This window comes from Bos grunniens, chromosome 29 (genome assembly GCF_055505025.1).
Source record: "Bos grunniens cultivar Pamir isolate PY7600 chromosome 29, Bosgru_T2T1.0, whole genome shotgun sequence".
NCBI lineage: Eukaryota > Metazoa > Chordata > Mammalia > Artiodactyla > Bovidae > Bos > Bos grunniens.
In genome coordinates, this window is record NC_141193.1 from 10813728 (window position 1) to 10833120 (window position 19393).

A 19393-nucleotide genomic window follows, 5' to 3' on the forward strand; every position below is an offset into this window, starting at 1 on the left:
TTTCCCATGAAATGGTGGGACCGGATGCCATGATCTTCGTTTTCTGAATGTTGAGCTTTAAGCCATCTTTTTCACTCTCCACTTTCACTTTCATCAAGAGGCCTTTGAGTTCCTCTTCACTTTCTGCCATAGGGGTGGTGTCATCTGCATATATGAGGTGATTGATATTTCTCCCGGCAATCTTGATTCCAGCTTGTGTTTCTTCCAGTCCAGTGTTTCTCATGATGTACTCTGCATATAAGTTAAATAAACAGGGTGACAATATACAGCCTTGACGAACTCCTTTTCCTATTTGGAACCAGTCTGTTGTTCCATGTCCAGTTCTAACTGTTGCTTCCTGACCTGCATACAAATTTCTCAAGAGGCAGGTCAGGTGGTCTGGTATTCCCATCTCTTTCAGAATTTTCCACAGTTTATTGTGATCCACACAGTCAAAGGCTTTGGCATAGTCAATAAAGCAGAAATAGATGTTTTCTTGGAACTCTCTTGCTTTTTCGATGATCCAGCAGATGTTGGCAATTTGATCTCTGGTTCCTCTGCCTTTTCTAAAACCAGCTTGAACATCAGGAAGTTCACGGTTCACGTATTGCTGAAGCCTGGCTTGGAGAATTTTGAGCATTACTTGACTAGTGTGTGAGATGAGTGCAATTGTGCAGTAGTTTGAGCATTCTTTGGCATTGCCTTTCTTTGGGATTGGAATGAAAACTGACCTTTTCCAGCCCTGTGGCCACTGCTGAGTTTTCCAAATTTGCTGGCATATTGAGTGCAGCACTTTCACAGCATCATCTTTCAGGATTTGGAATAGCTCAACTGGAATTCCATCACCTCCACCAGCTTTGTTCGTAGTGATGCTCTCTAAGACCCACTTGACTTCACGTTCCAGGATGTCTGGCTCTAGGTCAGTGATCATACCATTGTGATTATCTGGGTCGTGAAGATCTTTTTTGTACAGTTCTTCTGTGTATTCTTGCCATCTCTTCTTAATATCTTCTGCTTCTGTTAGCAAAGAGACTGGTTAATCAGAGGGAGGGTGAAAGTCAAAGACAGCCAAAGGGGTCAGGCCCTGGGGCAGTGACAGGGAATGTGATGTGACATGGAGCACCTCACAGGCAGAGGACCAGCTGGCCCAAGCCAAAAGCTCTTTCTGGCCACTTTTGTCTCTTCCCTCTTTTGGTTAATAAATATGGCCAAGTCACCTCGCTCTTTAAAAAGTCTTCACAGTCATCTTTTTTTCAAGCCACCACTGCTCCTTCACAGGCCATTAATTGTTGAATTTGGTGAACCACAGACCCTTTCTGGGTCTACTTTCTGTCTCCTATTCATTTCTCAGATTGCTATAATCTTCTCCAATTCTGAGAGTGGTGGTAACCATCCCTCCTATCTGTCTAGCATGTTCAGTTCAGTTCAGTCGCTCAGTCATGTCCAACTCTTTGCGACCCCATGGATGGCAGCATGCCAGGCTTCCCTGTCCAGCACCAACTCCTGAAGCTTACTCAAACTCATGTCCATCAAGTCGGTGATGCCATCCGACCACCTCGTCCTCTGTCCTCCCCTTCTCCTCCTGCCTTCAATCTTGCCCAGCATCAGGGTCTTTTCAAATGAGTCAGTTCTTCACATCAGGTGGCCAAAGTATTGTGCTTCAACTTCAGCATCAGTCCTTCCAATGAATATTCAGGACTGATCTCCTTTAGGATGGACTGGTTGGATCTTCTTGCAGTCCAAGGGACTCTCAAGAGTCTTCTCCAACACCACAGTTCAAAAGCATCAATGACCTCTATCAGGTTAGGGCATGCAAAGGGCTCTCAAGTGCACAAAAGCCCTTAATCCAGTGCCTTCCTCCTCCTCCTCCTCACTCCTAAGGTAGCTACTGTGACTCCATCTTTGCAGAAGAGGACTCCAATGCTCAGGAAGATGACAGACGCTCAACCAGCAGATACTAAACAGAGTCTGCCCCCACCAAGGCTTCTGGAATCTGATCTGAAAAGTCACCAGTGAGTGCGGTCACCCCTTCTTGGCCCTCTGAGAGGCATCTGGCAGGCTGACATCCCCTCCCTCCCGCCAGGCCATGTCCCTTGGCTCTTGGACAAGACGCGGTCCTGATTCTACTACTGAGCCACCCCTTCTTTTATCTCTTCCGTTTATTTCTCTTGCTCTTCCTCTCCACTAAATGTTATTGGCCCTTGACGCAGTATTTTCACCTTCAAGCACCACATCTAGGGTGACTCCACCTCTCAAATCTATGTCCATGTAACTCCTGAGGCATGCAAAACTAACCATCCCACTACCCCAGGTAACCTCCCTGAGTCCAGAGACAGGCCTGCCCAGGTGTGTTCCCTGGGCGTACTCAGGTCTAACCTTCACTGTTTCTGGTATAGAGCTGAATTTGTCCTCTTCCGTTCCCAAAGCCCTTCCTTTGAACACATCCATTTCTATTAATGGTACCACTCCTCTTCCTGTCATTCCATCAGAATTCTAGAGTGACTTTCACTTCTCTTGCTTCCCACTCTTGCAAAAAAGTTGTTATTGGGGATCTCGCTGGTGGTTCGGTAGTTAAGACTCCCTGGTGCCAATGCAAGGGGTTCAGGTTGGATCCCTAGTCAAGGAACTAAGATCCCACATACCCTAAGGCACAGCCAAAAGACTAAAAACAAAAAAGTTGTGTTCGACAGATTCTACCTCCATCAGTGTTTCCCATCAGCCCCTCTTGTTCTGATGCCGCTGCTGCTGCTCTCATTGAAGGTCCTCCGAAACCCCCAGCTACTGATGTACTGCTGCAGTGCCCTTTGGCTCAGCCTGGCTCTTACTGGGACTTATGCCCAAACACTTTCCATGGTTTCACAATGCCCTACCCAGTGAATCAGCCAGGGATGAGGCAAGGAAGGAAAGGACATAAATGGCAGTAATGTTTCCTGAAGATGTTGTTCTTGCCCAGACCTCCAGCTCAAAAGGCTAAAAAAATACAGGATGTCATCAGTGATGAGGGGAAATGACCTATCTCTGTGCCAAATCATAGTAGAAACATCCTCTGTCATTCTGATCATGAGGCCAACTAATGACTAAGGAGGTGGGTGTCTTACTGCAAAAAAGATGCTTCTTGTTAGCCTGCAGATTGAAAGAGGATGAACAAAAAATAATAAAGTTTGGGCTAGGGGGAAGCACTGAGTCCTGGAATAAGAACCAAAATAGGAGGAGCCTCCTGGAGACCTAAAGAGGAGATCGAACACAATATATATATATATATAAAAACAAGGGTGACTCTACCTGGTGGGGAACCAGGGTAAGAACGAAGGGGTGATGCTCAGTCTAGAATACCTGGGAATCTAGTATCCTTACTGCTCATTCTAACATCAGATATAAACATGCATTTTTACAGAGCATCGGAGTTAGGGAAGGACAGTGACATGAGCCATGGATCAGACCCCAGAGAATACCCATATTACAAAGCCCAGATTCTAGCGCAAGCTCAGGCCCCTGTTGGCTGTGTGACCCTCCTTGACCAGGTCACTTTATCCCTCTGAGCCTGTCTCTTCATCTGTTAAATGTAGGTAATACCTGCCTCACAGGATCATGAAGATATAATCAGACAAATACAATAAAAACTAAAAACACTTGACCATCTATGAAGTAATATACACGATATAAGGGACTTATGATTCTTGTTCTTTCTACTGTTTCGTCTCAGTGGTGCTGGAGCTTGCCTGCTTTTGCCACTGTTTGTTTCTTTGACTGTCAGGACCAATAAGGAACATTTCTTGAACATTTCCTATGCACAAAGCTCTGCTGAATTATTTAAACCCAGGATTTGTTTTACTCTTCATAGCAGTCCTACAAGGACGACTAAGGACACTAAGGCTCAGAGAGGTTAAGTAGCTTGCCGAAGATTCCACAAGCAGGGATGGAAAATATATCTGAGTCTGTAGCCCATGCCCTTCCCATCATGCACTCCTTGGTGAGTGTCTAAACGCTAAAGGGTAAAACCTAAAACCATTCAGTCATTCATTCATGCAACAGCTGTTGATCGAGTGCCCACTCACACCAGGCTCAACAGAAACAAGGTGGCCAAAGTCAGTGGATAGAGCAGTCCTCGCGGGAGGAAGAGCTGCTCTGGGAACCTTGGGCCTGTGGCCAAGTTTGCTAACTTCAAGTACATTTGGTCATTTCTTTATTTTCCAGGAAAGAACCGTTTTTTCCCCAATATTTATTTGGATGTGCGAGATCTTAGTTATGGCACATGAGATTTTTAGTTTTGGCAAGTGAACTCTTTTTTGCAGCATGTAGGATCCAGTTCCCTGACCAGGGATCCCACCTGGGTCCTCTGGATCAGGAGAGTAGAGTCTTCCAGGGAAGCTCCTACATTTGGTCATTTCAGAATGTCACAGTTTTTAGAGCTGGGAGAGCCTCATTAGATCACCAAGACGGCTAAGGCCCAGCAAGCCTGAAGGCCTTGAACCAAGGCTGTGTGGCAAACTAGTGGAAAATAGAAAGACTGGAAGCTCAGGTTTTCTGAAAGATCAAAGCTCTTTCATCAGCGATCTAGTTATGGACAGCAAACAAGACAGATTCACATGGCAAGACTTCATCCAACACAACAAAACATGTATGTGTGTTTGAGCAGGAGGCTGATGGGGTCTCAGAGCTCCAAAGGGTCTCAGAGCCTGGATCCTGAAGGTTCCTCCTGCCTCGCCCTTGGTCACATCTCTGTCCTGTCTTCTCTAACCTTGTAGAGACCCAGGGTTCATAGGCTCCAATCTGCTGGGACTTACAGGCCCTGGCAAGCTAGTCTCCAGCCACCATCCCCACTCATAGTCTTTGGTTTGCCAGACAGCTGACTCACATACTTGTACCCGAACATGGGGTGACCTTTGGAGGGAACATCCTGACAACTGAACATGCCCTTACTGTCCCCATTTTACAGTTGGGGGAATCAGAACTCAATGAAGTTAAGTAATTCACATAAGTGGGATTTGACCTTTAGGTCTAATTATAAAGTACAAGCTCTTTCCAAACTAACAATTGATTAACCCTTTGGATGCTCTGTTAAAAGAGAGGAAAAGGAAAAGATAGATACCATTAGATATAACTTATATGTAGAATCTAAAATATGGCACAAATAAACTTATCTACAAAACAGGAACAGACTCATAGACATAGAGAACAGACTTGCGGTTACCAAGGGGGCACAGGGTGTGGGGGAGGCTTGGGTTGGGAGTTTGGGATCAGCAGACACAAACTATTGTATATCGAATGGATAAACAACCAGGTTCTACTGTGTACCACAGGGAACTCTGCTCAATGCTGTGTGGCAGCCTGGATGGGAGGGGAGTTTGGGGGAGGATACATGTGTATGTATGGATGGATCACTTTGCTGTGCGCCTGAAACTATCACAATATTGTCAATCAGCTATATTACAATATAAGATGAAAAGTTTTTTTAGAAATTCTAGAATATCAAAATAGGAGGAGCTTCCTGGAGATGTGAAGAGGAGACCGAACATAATGTATATAAAAACAAGGCTGGACTACCCTGGTGGTCCAGTGGACAAGAATCCACCTGCCAAGGCAGAGAACATGGGTTCGATCCAGGCCAGGAAAATATCACTGCTGCAGGGCAACTAAGCCTGTGCGCCACAAGTACTGAGCATGTGCTCTAGAGCCTGTGCTCCGAGACAAGGGAAGCCACCGCGGTGAGAAGCCCAAGCACCGCAACTAGAGGGTAGCCCCTGCTCGCCGGAAAGAAGACCCAGAGCAGCTAAAAAGAAAATAATATATTTTTTAAAAAACCCAACAAGGGTGACTATCTGGTGGGGAACCGGTGTAAGAATGAATGGGTGATGCTCAGTCTAGAATTCTTGGGAATCCAGTATTCTTATTTCTCATTCTAACGTCAGATGTGATTATAATGCATTTTCACAGAGCATCCAGGTCAGGGAAGGACACTGACGTGGACCATGGGCCAGACCCCAGAGAATATGGGTATTACAAGGCCCAGAGTCTAGTCCAAGCTCTGATCCCCTCTGTCTGTGTGACCCTCCTTGACCAGGTAGGTCACTTTATTCCTCTGAGCCTGTCCCTTCTGAAAAATGGAGGTAAACCCTACCTCACAGGATTCTGAAGATACGATCAGACAAATACAGCAAAACTAACACTTGATCATCTATGATGAAATACACACAGTGTAAGGGACTTACGATTATTGCCGTTTCTACCATTTCATCTCAGTTGTTCTGGGGCTTGTGTGCTCTTGCCACTGTTTCTTTGACTGTCAGGACTGATAAGGAACGTTTCCTGAGCAATTCCTATGCACCAAACACTATGTTAAATTCTTTAAATCCATTACCCATATGAAGCCTCATAACAATCCTACAAGGACTAATAAGGACACTAAGGCTCAGAGAGGTTAAGTAGCTTGCCCAGGGTCCACAGCTTACAAGCTTAAAAGCAGAGTTGGAATATGGCTGCTTCTGTAGCCCAAGCACTTTCCACCAAATTGTCCTCCTCAGTAAGAGTAGTGTCTAAATGCTAAATGGTAAAAAACAAAAACCATTCATTCATTCATGCCACAGCTGTTGATCAAGGGCCCACTCATACCAGGCTCAACAGGAACAAGGTGGCCAAAGTCAGTGGATGGAGCAGCCCTCCTGGGAAGAAGAGCTGCTCTGGGGACCCTGGGTTCGCTGCCAAGTTTACTAAGTTCAAGTGCATTTGCTCATTCCAGAATGTCATAGTTTTTACAGCTAGGACAACCTCTTTAGGTCACCAAGATGGCTAAGGCCCAGCAAGCCTGAAGGCTTTGAACCAAGGCTGTGTGGCAAACTAGTGGAAAAAAGAAAGACTGGAAGCTCAAGTTCTGACTCAAAGATCACAGCTCCTTCATCGGTGATCTAGTTATGGACAGCAAACATGACAGATTTACATGGCAAGACCTCATCCAACATGACAAAACATACATGTGTGTTTGAACAGGAGGCTGATGGGGTTTCAGAGCTCCAGAGGGTCTCAGAGCCTGGATCCTGAAGGTTCCTCCTGCCTTGCCCTTGGCCACATCTATGTCCTCTCTTCTCACCTTGTAGAGACCCAGGGTTCATAGGCTTCAATCTGCTGGGACTTACAGGTCCTGACAGGCTAGTCTCCAGCCAACACCAGTACTCGCTTGTGCCCAAACATGGAGTAACCTAAGGAAGGGAAAGTCCTGAGAACTGAACATGCCTTTACTGGCCCCATTTTACAGTTGCAGAAATTGGAGCTCTGTGAAGTTGTAATTCACGTAACTGGGATTTGAACATTAGGTCTAATTGCAAAGTATAAGTTCTTTCCAAACTAGCAATTGATTAACCTTTTGGATGCTTGGCTTTCCCATTTGCAAAAACAGAGATTTGACAAACCTAGATAGCCTACTAAGAAGCAGCAGACAAAGGTCTGTATAGTCAAAGCTATGGTTTTTCCAGTAGTCATGTATGGATGTGAAAGTTGGATGCTTTCGAACTGTGGTGTTGGAGAAGGTTCTTGAGAGTCCCTTGGACAGCAAGGAGATCAAACCAGACAATCTTAAAAGGAAATCAACCTGACTACTCATTGGAAGGACTGATGCTGAAACTGGAATACCAATACTTTGGCCACCTGATATAAAGATTCAATTCATTGGAAAAGACCCTGATGCTGGGAAAGACTGAAGACCAAAGGGTAAGGGGGTGTCAGAGGATGACATGGTTAGACAGCATCAACGACTTCAATGGACAGGAATCTGAGCAAACTCTGGGAGATAGTGAAGGACAGAGGAGACTGGTGTGAGCAGTCCACGGGGTCACAAAAAGGCAGACACAACTTGGTGACTAAACAGCAGCAAACAAAAAACAAAGATACATACACACAGTGCTCGCTTCCGGGGGCTGCAATCAATGAATAGAAAAGCACTTTGAATTGTTACAGATGCTGATGAAATGATACTGAAGCATATCTATGTATGTGAAGTGAAGTGAAAGTCACTCACTCGTCTCTGACTCTTTGAGACCCCATGGACTTAGACCATAGAATCCTCCAGGCCAGAATACCGGAGTGGGTAGTTTTTCCCTTCTCCAGGGGATCTTCCCAACTCAGGGATCGAACCCAAGTCTCCCACCTTGCTCAGCTGGATTCTTTACCAGCTGAGTCACAAGGTATAGATAGGATGTTTACACCTCTCTATAAGTTTGGAGCCCATCTTTGCATGAAATGTTCCCTTGGTATCTCTAATTTTCTTGAAGAGATCTCTAGTCTTCCCCGTTCTGTTGTTTTCCTCTATTTCTTTGCACTGATCACTGAAGAAGGCTTTCTTATCTCTTCTTGCTATTCTTTGGAACTCTGCATTTAGATGCTTATATCCTTTCTTTTCTCCTTTGCTTTTCGCTTCTCTTCTTTTCACAGCTATTTGTAAGGCCTCCCCAGACAGCCACTTTGCTTTTTCGCATTTCTTTTCCATGGGGATGGTCTTGATCCCTGTCTCCTGTACAATGTCACGAACCCCATTCCATAGTTCATCAGTCACTCTATCTATCAGATCTAGGCCCTTACATCTATTTCTCACTTCCACTGTATAATCATAAGGGATTTGATTTAGGTCATACCTGAATGGTCTAGTGGTTTTCCCTACTTTCTTCAATTTAAGTCTGAATTTGGTAATAATGAGTTCATGATCTGAGCCACAGTCAGCTCCTGGTCTTGTTTTTGCTGACTGTATACAGCTTCTCCATCTTTGGCTGCAAAGAATATAATCAATCTGATTTCGGTGTTGACCATCTGGGGATGTCCATGTGTAGAGTCTTCTCTTGTGTTGTTGGAAGAGGGTGTTTGCTATGACCAGTGTATTTTCTTGGCAAAACTCTATTAGTCTTTGCCCTGCTTCATTCCGTATTCCAAGGCCAAATTTGCCTGTTACTCCAGGTGTTTCTTGACTTCCTACTTTTGCATTCCAGTCCCTATAATGAAAAGGATATCTTTTTTGGGTGTTAGTTCTAAAAGGTCTTGTAGGTGTTCATAGAACCGTTCAACTTCAGCTTCTTCAGCGTTACTGGTTGGGGCATAGACTTGGATTACTGTGATATTGAATGGTTTGCCTTGGCAATGAACAGAGATCATTTTGTCGTTTTTGAGATTGCATTCAAGTACTGCATTTCAGACTCTTTTGTTGACCATGATGGCTACTCCATTTCTTCTGAGGGATTCCTGCCCACAGGAGTAGATATCATGGTCTTCTGAGTTAAATTCATCCATTCCAGTCCATTTTAGTTCGCTGACTCCTAGAATGTCAACATTCACTCTTGCCATCTCTTGTTTGACCACTTCCAATTTGCCTTGATTCATGGACCCGACATTCCAGGTTCCTATGCAATATTGCTCTTTACAGCATTGGACCTTGCTTCTATCACCAGTCACATCCACAGCTGGGTATTGATTTTGCTTTGGCTCCATCTCTTCATTCTTTCTGGAGTTATTTCTCCATTGATCTCCAGTAGCATATTGGGCACCTACTGACCTGGGGAGTTCCTCTTTCAGTATCCTATCATTTTGCCTTTTCATACTGTTTATGGGATTCTCAAGGCAAGAATACTGAAGTGGTTTGCCATTCCCTTCTCCAGTGGACCACATTCTGTCAGATCTCTCCACCATGACCCGCCCATCTTGGGTTGCCCCACGGGCATGGCTTAGTTTCATTGAGTTAGACAAGGCTGTGGTCCTAGTGTGATTAATTGACTAGTTTTGAGAATGGTTTCAGTGTGTCTGCCCTCTGATGCCCTCTTGCAACACCTACGTCTTACCTGGGTTTCTCTTACCTTGGGCGTGGGATATCTCTTCATGGCTGCTCCAGCAAAGCGCAGCGGTTGCTCCTTACCTTGGACAAGGGGTATCTCCTCACCACTGCCCTTCCTGACCTTCAACGTGGGATAGCTCCTCTAGGCCCTTCTGCGCCCACGCAGCCACCGCTCGTTGGACGTGGGGTTGGTCCTCCCGGCCGCCACCCCTGGCCTCGGACGTGCGGTAGCTCCTCCTGGCAGCTGCCACTGGCATCGGTCTTGGGTAGCTCCTCCCAGCCGCCGCCCCTGACCTCGGTCTTGGGTAGCTCCTCTCAGCCGCCGCCCCTGACCTCGGACTTGGGTAGCTCTTCTTGGCCGTTCCCGCGCCGTTGCAGCCTGGCACTCTCGGCCACTGCCCCTGACCTCGGACGTGGGGTAACTCCTCTTGGCCGCCGCCCTTTGGTCATGGGGTCCTCCCGGCTTCTGCCCCTGACCTCGGACGTGGGGTAGCTCTTCTCGGAGGCACTTTAGTGCGCCGGTCGCAGCCGCCCGCGCTTCAGTGCCCCGGCTTTTCATGCAAAGATGGGCTCAATAAAGGACAGAAATGGTATGGACCTGACAGAAGCAGAGGATATCAGAAGAGGTGGCAAGAATACACAGAAGAACTGTACAAAAAAGATCTTCACAACCCAGATAATCACAATGGTGTGATCACTGACCTAGAGCCAGACATCCTGGACTGTGAAGTCAAGTGGGCCTTAGAAAGCATCACTACGAACAAAGCTAGGGAGGTGATGGAATTCCAGTTGAGCTATTTCAAATCCTGAAAGATGAGGCTGTGAAAGTGCTTTACTCAATATACCAGCAAATTTGGAAAACTCAGCAGTGGCCACAGGACTAGAAAAGGTCAGTGTTCATTCCAATCCCAAAGAAAGGCAATGCCAAAGAATGCTCAAACTACTGCACAATTGCACTCATCTCACACACTAGTCAAGTAATGCTCAAAATTCTCCAAGTTCAGGCTTCAGCAATACGTGAACCGTGAACTTCCTGATGTTCAAGCTGGTTTTAGAAAAGGCAGAGGAACCAGAGATCAAATTGCCGACATCTGCTGGATCATCAAAAAAGCAAGAGAGTTCCAGAAAAACATCTATTTCTGCTTTATTGACTATGCCAAAGCCTTTGACTGTGTGGATCACAATAAACTGTGGAAAATTCTGAAAGACATGGGAATACCAGACCACCTGATCTGCCTCTTGAGAAATCTGTATGCAGGTCAGGAAGCAACAGTTAGAACTGCACATGGAACAACAGACTGGTTCCAAATAGGAAAGGGAATACGTCAAGGCTGTATATTGTCACCCTGTTTATTTAACTTATATGCAGAGTACATCATGAGAAACGCTAGACTGGAAGAAACACAAGCTGGAATCAAGATTGCCGGGAGAAATATCAATAACCTCATATATGCAGATGACACCACCCTTATGGCAGAAAGTGAAGAGGAACTAAAAAGCCTCTTGATTGAAAGTGAAAGTGGAGAGTGAAAAAGTTGGCTTAAAGCTCAACATTCAGAAAACAAAGATCATGGCATCCGATCCTATCACTTCATGGCAAATAGATGGGGAAACGGTGGAAACAGTGTCAGACTTTATATTTTTGGGCTCCAAAATCACTACAGATGGTGACTGCAGCCATTAAATTAAAAGACGCTTACTCCTTGGAAGGAAAGTTATGACCAACCTAGACAGCATATTGAAAAGCAGAGACATTACTTTGCCAACAAAGGTCCGTCTAGTCAAGGCTATGGTTTTCTCTGTGGTCATGTATGGATGTGAGAGTTGGACTGTGAAGAAGACCGAGCACCGAAGAATTGATGCTTTTGAACTGTGGTGTTGGAGAAGACTCTTGAGAGTCCCTTGGACTGCAAGGAGATCCAACCAGTCCATTCTGAAGGAGATCAGCCCTGGGATTTCTTTGGAAGGAATGATGCTAAAGCTGAAACTCCAGTACTTTGGCCACCTCATGCGAAAAGTTGACTCATTGGAGAAGACTCTGATGCTGGGAGGGATTGGGGGCAAGAGGAGAAGGGGACGACAGAGGATGAGATGGCTGGATGGCATCACCGACTCGATGGACGTGAGTCTGAGTGAACTCCGGGAGTTGGTGATGGACAAGGAAGCCTGGCGTGCTGTGATTCATGGGATCGCAAAGAGTAGGAAAGGACTGGGCGACTGAACTGAACTGTTATAAGGTTCGAGGCAATTCAGCATCATTAATAATATAATTGGGAGATTGCTGAATCAGTACTACAATTTAGATATTTGGCTTCTAATCCAAGGGCTCCTTGCCAAAGAGGCCAGCAGAACTGGGCAGAAATGCTGCTAGTGTTCTCCAGGGCTCTCTTCCCATGACTGCTGTCAGGTTTGATAGATGGCCTCACAGTTCAGCTTCTGAGTGACTTACTCTGAGAGGCTTCAGTTCAGTTCAGTCGCTCAGTTTCCCTTCATCCTGCCCTGCAGCCCAGGGAAGCACTCTGTGTTCCCCTAGCAGGGCCATGCGTGACCTTCAGTCTTCCTGGTCCCTGCTCCTCTCCTGGACAGACTGCCACCACCCACCCCCAGCCTTGCGGGTGGGTTAGTCGCTCAGTCATGTCAGCCTCTGGCCCCAGTGCTGGGCTGGGCAGCCAGGGCCCCCTTCAAAAGTCAGTGTGGTAGAGGGGAGAGCCCTGCTCTCTGCTAGGACACATTCCTACATGGCCTTTGAGTTGCCTGCTATGTGCCCCTGGACAAGTCACTTCTTTCTTTCATTTGGCATTTCTAGGTGTGGTGGGACTTTGAAGTGTTCACCTTAGCTAAGGCAAACTCCCTTTCCTGGAATTACCCTCCCTGTGGGGTGGCCAGGAGAGACAGGTGTGCAGGACTTGAGGGTGCAGGGGAAGCACAGCCCTTTTGTGTTCTGAGGATGGAGCAGGGAGGACAGAGGCAGGGCGGCTCAGGGACACTTGTCAGTGGTGGGGCAGCCCCTGAGCCCACAGCCCCTGCACCCTGGGCTGGGAGTGTGTGCCTCTGGGGTGTGGGGCCCCAGCTGGTCCCGAGGGTCACCACAACATGGAGATCACAGGTGGTGAGAGCTCTTCCAGTCTGTCCCTCATCCTCCCCACTCTGTGTCCATCTTCCCTCCTGAACTGGCCCCGTGGAGATGCAGGGAGGACACCTTACCCAGACAGCAGAACCAGGCCACCAGTGTGGGAACTTGGACCCCAGATCAGACCCGGACTCTGGCTCTTAGCGTATTCTGTGACAGGTACCCTTCCAGACAATGGAAATAAGAAAACAAATGTCAGCCCCATTTACGGTCTGGATCCCCCATTGGTACAATGAGAGGAGAGGTTAAATGATCTTTAAGATCTCAGCTGGAGAAGGAAATGGCACCCCACTCCAGTATTCTTGTCTGGAGAATCTCATGAACAGAGGAGCCTGGCGGGCTACATGGGGGCTACATGGGGTGGCAAAGAGTCGAACACGACTGAAGCGACTGAGAATGCAAGATCCCAACTGCTCCACCAAATCTCTGATCAGAAGAGCCCCCAGTGAAGGTACTTGCAGCCACTCACTGTACATCCCATGGACTTATGGAGCCACTCCCCTGGGACAGGGCTCGGTAGATGAGAAGCACCCGGGAGTCAAGCTTTATGTTGCTAAGGTTGTGTCTGCCCAGGGCTGAAAGAAAGACCTTTGAGCTCTGTCCACTGTTAGATCAGCCAATCAACCACGTATTGATTTTTCTTTAATCCTGAGGTCAAAGACCTTCCATGCTGTGTGTGGGAGGTGGGAGGCACACATCCAACTATTGATGGTGAAGGACCAGCGTTCCAAAACTAATTTCTAATCCATCACAGATCTATGCTTTCATAAAATACAATAAAAATGAATCATTAGAGTAATGAAAGCCAAGACACCCAGTATCCAGGAGGAGAATGCTTTAGAATTAGAGAGGAGTGAGTGAAGTTAGTCAGTCGTGTCTGACTCTTTGCGACCCCATGGACTGTGGCCTACCAGGCTCCTCCATCCATGGAATTTTCAGGCAAGAGTAGTGGAGTGGGTTGCCATTTCCTTCTCCAGGGGATCTTCCCAACCCAGGGATTGAACCCAGGTCCCCTGCATTGCAGGCAGACTCTTTATCATCTGAGCCACCAGGGAAGTTCCTGAATTAGAGATAGTAGGCACAAAATTCTTCCATCAAATTGCTATAAACATCTATAAATTGTTGCTGTTCTTGTTTAGTTGCTAAGTTGTTTCTGCCTCTTTTGCAATTCCGTGGACTGTAGCCCACCAGGTACCTTCATCCATGGGATTTCCCAAGCAAGAATACTGGAGCAGTTTGCCATTTCCTCCTCAGGGGATTGTCCTGACCCAGAGATCGGACCCAAAGTCTCCTGCATTTCCTACACTGGCAGGCAGGTTCTTTACCACAGAGCCACCAGGGAAGCCCAAGCATTTCTAAATGCCAGGGCATGGACAGGCAGCAAACCAAATCATGGCTGGTGAGGCTCCGGAGAGACTCAGGGTACATGACCGGTTCCCCAGTTCTCCTGGGTAGAGGCTCTTAGGGGAGGCTCCCTGCTCGTCCGGTGCAGAACAAGGAAAGGAAGCCTTGCAGTCATCACTCTATGACCTTGCTTCCAGCAGGACCTGTCCGGTCTCTGGTTTCTTACCTGTAAGACGGAACACTGTCAGAACCATAAGGGCTGACTGTGCAGACCAGCTGAGCCTGACTGGGACTTGGCTGCGGCTGGTACTGTACTGCTGCTTTTACTGATGAGTCAGTGAAAGGGCTCTGGGGAGGCTTGAGGGCAGACACGTAACTGGGGGTGTCTTGCTCAACCTGGGCTCACTTGGTTGAACAATTTTTTTTGGCTGCATCTCGTGGCATATGGGACCCTGTTTCCCAACCAGGGATTGAACGGGTGCCCCCCACATTGCGAGCACAAAGTCTTAATCACTGGACTACCAGGGAATTCCCTGAAGGATGTTTTCATGGGATCTCTCTGGGATTTAAGGTGGCCATGCAGCCACCGGCTGGGGGATACAGAGGGATGAAAAGCGGTGAAGCATGCACCTCCTTTCCATGAGACATCAGCACCCTTTGGGGCCATCAGGTCCAGCTACTTTGGGAGCATAGGAAGGTGACCTTGGGAAGCACAAGGTCTTCTGCAACACTGGGTGGTGACCAGGCAAGTTCTTTCAAGAAGCCAAAGTGGGCAGGTCAGAGAGTCACAGGAGCTACTCTCTCTGGTCCTGTAATAAGTGAAGAGGCTTTGATTTCAGCGGGGCAGGATCACTGCCAAGGAGACCAAATTTGCCTTCTTGGGGGCTGAAAAAAAATCTTACTCTTTCTATATATAAACACAGATAGACAAGCACAGGGAACTCTGCTCAATACTCTATGGCAGTCTGGATGGGAGGGAAGTCTGTGGGAGAATGGCTACCTGTATATATTTGGTTAGGTCCCTTTCCTGTTCGCCTGAAACCATCACAACATTGTTAATCAGTTATTCTCCAACCTAAAAAAGTTAAAAGACAAAAATAAACATAGATATACAAACAATAAGTGGACAGTCATCTATGTATTAAACTTTCTAGATGGGATATGATTTGGGGATAACTGTCTAAAACGGATCCTTAGGGGCATGAGAATTAAAAAAGGTTTGCACAGACTAACCTGGAGGGTCCAAAGTCCTGCCGTCATGTATACAGATGCAGTGAGCCGTGGACTCCACTCAGATCTACTCACACCCAGGTCCCACTATTCGTAACGAGAAACCCCAGACTCCTGAGCACCCTGCAAACAGGGCCATCCCAGGAGCCTTCCCAAGCTGTTCCCATGTCCCCCACACTTGAGCAAAGCCTTTGCAAAGGCCTCATGCAAAGCTTTGATTCATCTACCAGCCACTCTGGCTCGCAGAGGCCTCGAGATTTCTTGCATTGTAAGAAGCCGCCAGCTCACCCCCAGGGCACTGCAGGAGAAGATTTAGGAGGTCTGGCGCAAGCTGGTTGTCTTTCACAAGCGAAGTCCCTGCTCTAATGCCAGCTTCCAGCAGGACGTTCCAGACGCATTAGCTGAATGGGGAACTCTTCCCTGCTCCCACGCTCTCCCCAGAATCCTGCCCCATGGAGAGCCTGTCTGTAGCTGCAGCATCTCCAGACTCCCTCTGGCTCCCCAGCAGAGCCTCCTGACCCCTCCCTGCTCCACTCAACTTCAACCACCTTAAAATACACCCCAGTCCTTTCACCCGCCTGCTTGAGACCTTTCCCATTGCACTTAGAGTTGTCCAAATGCCCCATTTCAAGCCTGCTTGCTGGTTTTGAAAAGTCAAGTTCTTTCCCCAAGTGTTCCTCCTCTCTCCCCACCCATGTCTGGCCCAAGTCATAGCTCAGTGGGATTCTCGCCCACCTCCCCTGCACACCATCACCACCCCCCCATTGCCCCTTAGCCTCGACCACCCTGTTTCCTTCATAGCAGCTGTCACACTTCGTTGACTGGGTTATTGCTTTTCTTCCCACTAGACTGGAAGCTTCCTGAGAGCATGGACCAGGTCCTTTGGCCCCCCTACTGTGTGTGTCCCCCCTCTCAGAGTGCCTGGCGTATCATAGGCTTCATTGATTATTGAGCAAGTGAACGCGTGGAACAGGCTACCACCAGGCTGTAAGAAGCAGGCTGGTGTGAACACACACTGGAAGACTGTCTCCCTCTGGGCCACCCGCCCACACTCAAGCCCAGCACTGCTATTAAGGATTCACGTGGGCAGGTGACTGAAGAAGAGGCTAAAGCAATATTCTCTGGGGGATAGGGCCTGAGTTGAAACAGGAGGGAGGAGAGCAGGACACACCCTTTGAAAGAAGGACATAACTGAGGACATGACATAAACGGATTAGAATCAAATGGGTCCAAGATGGCAGACAAGTCAACTTGGACTAGACCTTGATCCTCAGGGCACACTCACTGTAACACATCAGCAAGGTAAATGGCACACTCACAGGCACCATGACAGTTCCAAGGCTGACCATCAAAGGCTAAAAAGTGAGAGGTGACCCAGTTCCTGGAAATCTCCACCCCTCCCCTAAAATAGTTGGAATTATTCTCCCACTCTTTAGTTTATGAAAGTCTCAGTCCATTAAAATGAACATCATCATATTTCAGAGCTCTATCACCTTCTGAGATGGCCCACACTCTGTCTGTGGAATGTGTTTCTATTTAAATATATCCACTTCTTACCCACCATTTTGTCTCTCTCTGAATTCTTTCTGCAATGAGACATCAAGAACCAGAGCTTCATTAAGTCCTGAAACCAGGTGTGTGATTTCATTTGGAAGACCATGGATTTGGGCTAGATTCAAGTCCTGGCTGCATAGGTTCAAGTCTCAGTCAGCGTTTTGGCTGAGTTCAAGTCCCAATTTGAGGTACATGGTTTTAGAATGACCCTGGGAGAGATCACCCTTCTGGTCAATCACAAAGCCTATTGATAATTAACCTAAGAGATAAATTACAAATTCTTACCTCCTCCCCAGGAGACCTGGTCGATAAGCTGATAGGAAAGTGATTCCTCTTCTGTCTGTTCCAGTGAAAGTGTCCCCAGAACTGGACAGGGAAGGAAGAGGAGGCTGGGTCACCATGCTTTTTCCAGCACCAGCAATGTTATGTTAGCAACACCCACACCCTGCAATGTCCTCTTTCAAGACATTGTCCTACCTTTCACGACATTGTCACAACTTTTGCCCCATCTCCATGGACAATATCCCCCCAACCTGACTCGTGCATGCATGCTCAGTCATGTCTGACACTTTGTGACCCTGCTAAACTCCTATGTCCATGGAATTTTCCAGACAGGAATACTGGAGCAGGTTGTTGTTTCCTATTCTAGGGGAGCTTCCTGACCCAGGGATCAAACCCGAGTCTCCTGCATCTCCTGCATTGGCAGGTGGGCTCTTTACCACAGCACCACCTGGGAAGTCCCACAGCCTGATTCCGTCACGCTAATTCATTGTGCTCTTAGCAATACCAGTGGGTTTCTATTTTCAAGGAATTTTCATGTCTTTGATCTCCCTGATTCAGCCAACCTAATGCTGTGATGAGCCAAACTGATCACCTCTGCAGCACTCTGGGGAAGGAACTAGACGAACAGCCAATAGTTAGTATACACTAGAAATATGCTGAGTGCCTTCCATGTATTATTTCACAAATGAGTCACTACCTGTGAAGTAGGTTTTTTAATTTATGCTTTATAGAGGAGGAAATGTAGACTCGGAAGCAATAAACAATGTACTCCAAACCACAAAAGCACTAACTGAAAACCCATTAAGAGGTCTTCATCAGACTCTGTTGTTCAATCCTAAGGATATGTGATAAGGATCTGTATAAATTTAGACTTCCTCTAATCCATGTTCTGCTTTATTGACTATGCCAAAGCCTTTGACTGTGAGAATCACAATAAACTGTGGAAAATTCTGAAAGAGATGGGAATACCAGACCACCTGATCTGCCTCTTGAGAAATCTGTATGCAGGTCAGGAAGCAACAGTTAGAACTGGACATGGAACAACAGACTGGTTCCAAATAGGAAAAGGAGTTTGTCAAGGCTGTATATTGTCACCCTGTTTATTTAACTTATATGCAGAGTACATCATGAGAAACGCTGGACTGGAAGAAACATAAGCTGGAATCAAGATTGGCAGGAGAAATATCAATAACCTCAGATATGCAGATGACACCACCCTTATGGTAGAAAGTGAAGAGGAACTAAAAAGCCTCTTGATGAAAGTGAAAGTGGAGAGTGAAAAAGTTGGCTTAAAGCTCAACATTCAGAAAGCGAAGATCATGGCATCCGGTCCCATCGCTTCATGGGAAATAGATGGGGAAACAGTGGAAACAGTATCAGAGTTTATTTTTCTGGGCTCCAAAATCACTGCAGATGGTGATTTCTGCCATGAAATTAAAAGACGCTTACTCCTTAGAAGGAAAGTTATGACCAACCTAGATAGCATGTTCAAAAGCAGAGACATTACTTTGCCAACAAAGGACGGTCTAGTCAAGGCTGTGGTTTTCTCTGTGGTCATGTATGGATGTGAGAGTTGGACTGTGAAGAAAGCTGAGCGCCAAAGAATTGATGCTTTTGAACTGTGGTGTTGGAGAAGACTCTTGAGAGTCCCTTGGACTGCAAGGAGATCCAACCAGTCCATCCTAAAGGAGATCAGTCCTTGGTGTTCTTTGGAAAGACTGATGCTAAAGCTGAAACTCCAATACTTTGGCCACCTCATGCGAAGAGTTGATTCATTGGAAAAGACTCTGATGCTGGGAGGGATTGGGGGCAGGGGGAGAAGGGGACGACAGAGGATGAGGTGGCTGGATGGCATCACCGACTCGATGGACATGAGTCTGAGTGAACTCCGGGAGTTGGTGATGGACAGGGAGGCCTGGTGTGCTGTGATTCATGGGGTTGCAAAGAGTCGGACACAACTGAGCGACTGAACTGAACTGAATTTAAATTTAAGTAACTGATGAGACTGGGGGCTACTGTATTGGGCAGTGCAGGTCTAGACATTTAAGGGCAAGGAAGACATCAAAAGT

The 19393-nt window shown here is 47.0% G+C and overlaps 1 protein-coding gene across 1 annotated transcript in view; it reads right to left on the bottom strand.

Moving 5' to 3' along the window:
- The window catches only part of FADS2 (fatty acid desaturase 2), a 129840-nt gene that overhangs the window by 51669 nt on the left and 58778 nt on the right, over positions 1-19393 (bottom strand). Inside the window, exon 2 of the mRNA XM_086383547.1 lies at positions 17328-17408. The gene's annotated coding sequence lies outside the window, so the exon portion shown is untranslated. The remainder of the gene's footprint in view (positions 1-17327; positions 17409-19393) is intronic.